At 52.4% G+C, this 6,000-nt stretch overlaps 1 long non-coding RNA gene across 2 annotated transcripts in view; it reads right to left on the bottom strand.

Moving 5' to 3' along the window:
- Nucleotides 1-566: 566 nt before the first annotated feature.
- Nucleotides 567-6,000, bottom strand: part of LOC120473341 (uncharacterized) — a 70,311-nt gene continuing 64,877 nt past the window's right edge. For both annotated transcript variants that reach the window (XR_005621575.2, XR_016150744.1), the window contains exons 2-3: nt 1,356-1,453; nt 567-1,228 (exon numbers count right to left, since the gene is read on the bottom strand). This is a non-coding gene — a long non-coding RNA (uncharacterized LOC120473341). The remainder of the gene's footprint in view (nt 1,229-1,355; nt 1,454-6,000) is intronic.

Below are 6,000 nucleotides of genomic sequence, written 5' to 3'. Positions count from 1 at the left end.
GGAGGACCTCCATTACACGAATTGACACATTGACCTCCAAACAAGTATGGGGACTGCGAGGCCAGGATGAAAGGCCCCTATTTGGGCACTGAGCTCATTTAACTCACGTTGTGTATGATGTGCGGGGGGCCCCATGGCCCAACATGGGGGAGAGGGTCACATGGTGTTGGGGCCTCCAACAGCTCAAGGGACTTCTGCGTGAGAGAGGACATGCACTGCCAGCCTCCAACGTTGTGAGTAAAAGGGACCTTTTGGGTCAATCCTCATTAAAAATGGAAGCAGTTTTCATCTTAGCAAGCCAAAATGACCCACTGTGAACTTTTGTCCACTTCCTTTCAGATGCAGTTCTAGCGTATACCAGGGCAATTAGACAAACGTTACAACGGTGCTTCATTTTAGAGGCGGGAACGACGAGCTGTCTCATTGGTCTGCCAAACCATCAAAATCTAACTCATGCATTTCAATAGGATGTTTAGAGCCAAAAAACAAACAAAAAAACAATGCATCTCAGGACAGATGGCAAAGAAATACCAGGCTTTCAGTCAGCAAACAGTAGTTAAGAGTTTTTTTTAATGACTGAATCAGTATTAATACAATAAGCTGTCGGCTACTGGGACTCGAGATGCTCAATGCCATATAAGAGTGACCACAATAACAACAAGGGAAAATCTAGTTCTTAGAAAGATCGAGTTCTTAGAAATGTTTTAATGTTGGTTTCTCTTACCGATTTCAAGGTATGTTTATATTTAATGATTCTAAAAACTGTCATGCGGTGTAACGGATATGAGCAAGATGGCACTGGTGTTTGAGTCTAGATGTCTGTCCTGTGTGTTGTTGTCGACTATTTTAATGTTATTTTTTAATATACTAGGTCTACCTCATTAATCTATGGCCGTCAAATCCTGCTTAAAATTGCAAACTTAGTCTCTTTTTCGACTGATGCCGTATGGAGTGGAGTGTGTTAAAGGCCTGTCGACGTTCCTCGGAAGAGGCGCAGCAGGAGACAAGGGAAGCAAGCAAGTGTTGCCTTCAGGGTAAAGTCAGGTCTGGATTTCTATTCACCGGTGTTTGAGTGTTTGAGACTTTTTTCTGGCTACCATGTGGCAAGGTGCTCATTGGAGCTGCCTCATCAGTGGATTCGACCGATTGTGTCCGGGTTGCTGGACGAGCCTGTGCATCCTGTTTCTCCCCAGATTCGCGGGGAGGAGTGAACCATGAAGTTCTCCATCTGTTAAATCAAGTTCGCCATTAGCCTAGCAAGATGGCATTATCAATGTTCGTTCTCTGGTCAATAGGACTTTCATAGGCCCCTTCCTTAGACTAAATCCTGGGGAAGCATATTCAGCTGATCCTACCTGAAGACGAAGGCAGGGGTGGAGCCTACCCCAATGGATGGACAGGAGCCAACCTGGTGGTGGCGGGGGAGGATGGAGGGGTACGTCAGCATCATCAACTGTGAACATAAAACAGAGAGTTCAGTGCTTTTATTCGCCAGGTGTCAAGCAATGATTGGCCAGACCTATTTTTATGAATGAATGATGCGGCATTAAAATTTTCCTGGTAGAACTTAATGCTAAAAGCTCTCATTTCCAGGCTGGAGAGTTGTGTTGGATTGTAGATCACTGTTTTAAAGTGGTTTTGTTCTTTTTTAACAAACAGATGTTCAATGTTTCTATTGGTCAATATATTTCTTCTGTCCTCTTGCATGCGCTGTACCCAAGGGATCAATTCTTGGTCCGATTCTATTTTCAGTATGTTGCCTATGGGTGCTATTTTTTAATAAATATGTCTTTAATCTATTTTTAAGTGTAAATGTAGTGTAATTTCATTGTTATCCTGATGCCACTCAGTTGCATCTTCCTTTGCAACAAAAAATACAAAGAATATTTAGGACCACTTTAGCCTGTTTAAACGAACTACAAGTACTGTATCATTATAAGAAACCATTTGGTGCTAAATCAAAACAATCCTGAAGTTAATTTATTTGGTAAACTTTAAAGTGTCCTTAACCATCTTTCTTGCTATATAACACCTTGTGAAAAAACGTCTCGGTTACGTATGTAACCCTCGTTCCCTGAAGGGAACGGAGACGTTCCGTCGGATGACGACGAATGAGATTTTCGCTTAGAAAGCCTATCAGCTTCAATCAATATAAAACGATCCAATGGCAAAGAAATGCCATGGGTCTGCAGAATTTGCATGGCGTAACTCCGCTCACCTCTGCCTTATCAGCTGTGGGTATTTAAGGAGGACGCTGAACGCAAATCAGGCATGTTTCTTCGCTGAGGTCTGGCGATCCCCGCAACACAGCGGAAGGTGGCAGGAAGACGTAACGAGGGTTACATACGTAACTGAGACGTTCCCTTTTGTTGTCACTCCGAGTTCTGTCGGATGACGACGAATGGGATTACCAGTCTAATCTCGCCACCTTCTCAGCTGTCTTCCAGTGCCCTGCGTAAATCTGAGAACCCTGTCACACTTAGCTTGGCACGGACGAAGGACTCCTATTTAGCACAGGAATACCAAGGTACACTGGGAAGCATATTCCATAGTTTAGAGGGAGATATGCAATTATTGCCAACCCGGGGGGTGGGCGGACTTAGAGAATACACATATGAACCGAAGGATGCATATGGGGAATCACTGGGGTGTCCAGCCGCAGGTGGAATATTTCAATCCCAGGAGTGGCAAGGTGGCTTGCCGAGGGAAAGACACACGCTCAGAGAGGCTTGCAGTGGAAATACACATGTGGGGGTCTCTCAGGGGAGGGAACCTGCACACGGAAGACACCTAGCCGATGCCCAGGCAATAGACACTGGCGCCAATATCCAGGCCGGGGTCTCAGGATCACTTGAGAGTAACCCGGCCCGAATTCCAGGCACGCGTCCTCAATGGAGAATGCGTGCAGGTCCCCTACCCTCTTGATGGAGGCCAATGCAGTCAGAAGCGCTGTCTTCATTGACAGGAACTTAAGCTCAGCTGACTGCAAAGGCTCAAATGGAGCACTCTTCAGGGCAGTTAGAACCACTGAGAGATCTCAAGAGGGCACGAGAGGAGGGTGAGGAGGATTCAGTCTCCTCGCTCCTCTCAGGAACCTGATCAGGTCGTGCTTCCCCAAAGACTTACCATCGATAAAGTCATGGTGTGCGGCAATAGTGGCGACATAGACCTTAAGGGTGGAGGGAGACAGCCTTCGCTCCAACCCTTCTTGAAGGAAGGAAAGCACGACACTGATCGAGCATCTCCTGGTGTCTTCTCGGTGAGAAGAGCACCAGTTGACGAAGAGGTTCCACTTCAACGCATAGACGTGTCTAGTGGACGGCGCCCTAGCGGAAGTGATGGTAGCCACCACCGTTGGTTGTAGGGTACTCAAACCTGCCTCGTCCCGACCAGGAGCCACACGTGGAGGTTCCAAAGATCGGGACGAGGGTGCCACAGGGTGCCCCGTCCCTGAGAAAGGAGGTCCTTCCTCAGAGGAATGGGCCAAGGGGGTGCTGTCGCGAGGAGATTGAGTTCGGAGAACCAGGTCCGGGTGGGCCAATACGGAGCGACCAGAATGACCTGCTCCTCGTCCTCCCTGACCTTGCACAGGGTCTGCGCAAGAAGGCTCTCTTGGGGAAACGCATGTTTGCGGCCCTGCGGCCAGCTGTGCGCCAGTGCATCCGTGCCGAACGTGCCCTCGGTCAGGGATAAATACTGGGCGCAATAGGTCGAGTCGTGAGAGGCAAACAGATCTATCTGTGCGTCCCCGAACTGGTCCCAAATCAGCTGGACCAACTGGGGATAGAGTCGCCATTCTCCAGGCTGAAGGGACATTCTCCGGGCTGAAGCCGGGACACTTCGTCGGCTGCACGGTTCAGGGCTCCGGGAATATGAACGGCACGTCGTTCTCAGCGCGCTCGTTCGTAAGCTGCACTGACATGACGACCGAGTCGATATCCGTACCGAGAAAAGAGATCCTCTGCACGGGGCAAAGTTTGCTCTTTTCCCAGTTGACCCGAAGACCCAGACGAGCTAGGTGCCGGGGCACTACATAGGTTCCTGTGTTCGCAAACCTGATCTCGAGAGTGAGCTAGGATCAGCCAGTCATCGAGGTAATTCAGGATGCGAACCCAGTGTTCTCGGAGGGGAACAAGGGCTGCCTCGACGACCTTCGTGAAGACGTGAGGAGACAGGGCTAGCCCGAAAGGGAGAACCGCGTACTGGTATGCCTGCCCTCCGAAAGCAAACCGCAGGAACGGTTTGTGTCGAGGAAGAATGGAGACATGGAAGTAGGCGTCCTTCAGGTCGATCGCTGCAAACCAATCCTGGGGCCGCACGCATTCAAAAATGTGTTTGGCAGTGAGCATCTTGAACGGCAGCCTGTGAAGGGAGCGGTTCAGCACACGCAAGTCCAGGATTGGCGGTAACCCACCGGTTTTTCTTGGGGACAGTGAAGTACGGGCTGTAGAAGCCGGACTCCATTTCAGCTGGAGGGACAGTCTCGATCACACCCTTCGCCAGCAGGGTAGCAATCTCCGCTCTCATGATAGGGGCATTGCCACCGACCAATGTGGAGCGGACTCCCCCCTGAAGCGGGGAGGAGACCGCGCGAACTGAATCGCGTAGCCGAGCCTGATCGTCCGAGCGACCCAGCGGGACAGTCTGGGAAGCTCTAGCCAGGCTCCCAAAAACTGTACCAGCGTGGTCATACGGACCACAAGCTTCCCACCTGAGGTGCAGCGAAGCAGAATGACTGGCCCGGACACGGACGGTGTAGCGGCCCGATGTGGGTACACAGTCATTGACCGCGTCTTGATAGAGGAGACCAGGGGAGGACGAACGTCCCACGGGGGTCTGCTCTGCCAGGGGGCTGGCGACAGAGGGGGATGAGAGTGGTACGGTCCGAGGACGGCTCGCACTGTCATCCGACTCTGGGACAGAGGAGGACGAGGGGTGCACGACCCGGAGGCGGCGCACCGTGTCGTCCAAGAACTCTGTGTGCTCAGGGATGAGTGTGCTACTTCTTTCTTTAACCAATTCAGGATGCTACCCACCCGTGGGTGAGCAGCGGGAAAGAACAAAAGATTCTCCCCCGGCCCTCCGGGGGAAGGAGTGGTCCTGCTACCATCTCCTGTGAAGTAGCACTTATCGTCCCTGAGCAGCCCGTCTCAGGAGCGCCGCTTGGCCCGGCGTTTAGCGGGGCTGGAGAGGGCTGGGGCGTCTTCTTGCGACTTCCTCCACGACCGGGCCCGGGTGAAGGCTGCTGCTTGGGCCGGGCGGGAGGGGCGAGAGTTGTGGGAGGACACCCTCGGCGGCGAAAAGTCTGTGGCGCCTGCCCGGCCGACTGGGGCAGGATATGCTTGATGGCCTCAGTCTGTTTTTGAGCAGTCAAGAACTGTTGGGCGAAGTCCTCGACTGCACCGCCGAAGAGGCCGGCCTGGGACATGGGGGAGTCGAGCAGCAGGGACCGCTCGGCCTCCTTCATGTCAGCCAGGTTCAGCCACAGATGTCTCTCCTGGACCACGGCTGTGGACATCACCAGACCCAGAGAGCGCGCGGTCACGTTCGTCGCCTGGAGGGCAAGGCCAGTGGCGGCGCGCAGCTCATCGAAGAGGCCCGGGTCTGTCCTGCCCTTGTGCATGTCCCTGAGTATCTGGGCCTGGTAGACCTGCAGAATAGCCATGGCAATAGCCAATAGCCGCCGAATCCTCACTCGACGAATCCTGCCCGCCTTGTGATGCCGCGACAGACATCGCATCATCCTCTGCAACGCCAAAGGAAACCCGGGGAACATCCGAAGATGAACCCGTGAGCGCCCCCTGGACGTTGGATGGCATCGTCACGGGAGGGGAAGGTGTAGAGCACGGACGTATAGTCGGCGCATGGTTCCACACCGTCACCCTCAGATCACCCTGGCCACCAGCTGAAGTACTAACTCTATTTCTAGAGTCAGTAGATCGGGGTGTGGTTGAGGGGACTCTCACTCTCACAAGCTCATTGAGTCTCGACTTTAGTGAC

The sequence above is a fragment of the Pimephales promelas genome, chromosome 25 (genome assembly GCF_988280905.1).
Source record: "Pimephales promelas chromosome 25, fPimPro1.hap1.1, whole genome shotgun sequence".
Classification (NCBI taxonomy): Eukaryota; Metazoa; Chordata; class Actinopteri; order Cypriniformes; family Leuciscidae; genus Pimephales; species Pimephales promelas.
Note: the sequence above shows the minus strand (reverse complement) of the source record. Positions and strands in the feature narration are given on the sequence as shown.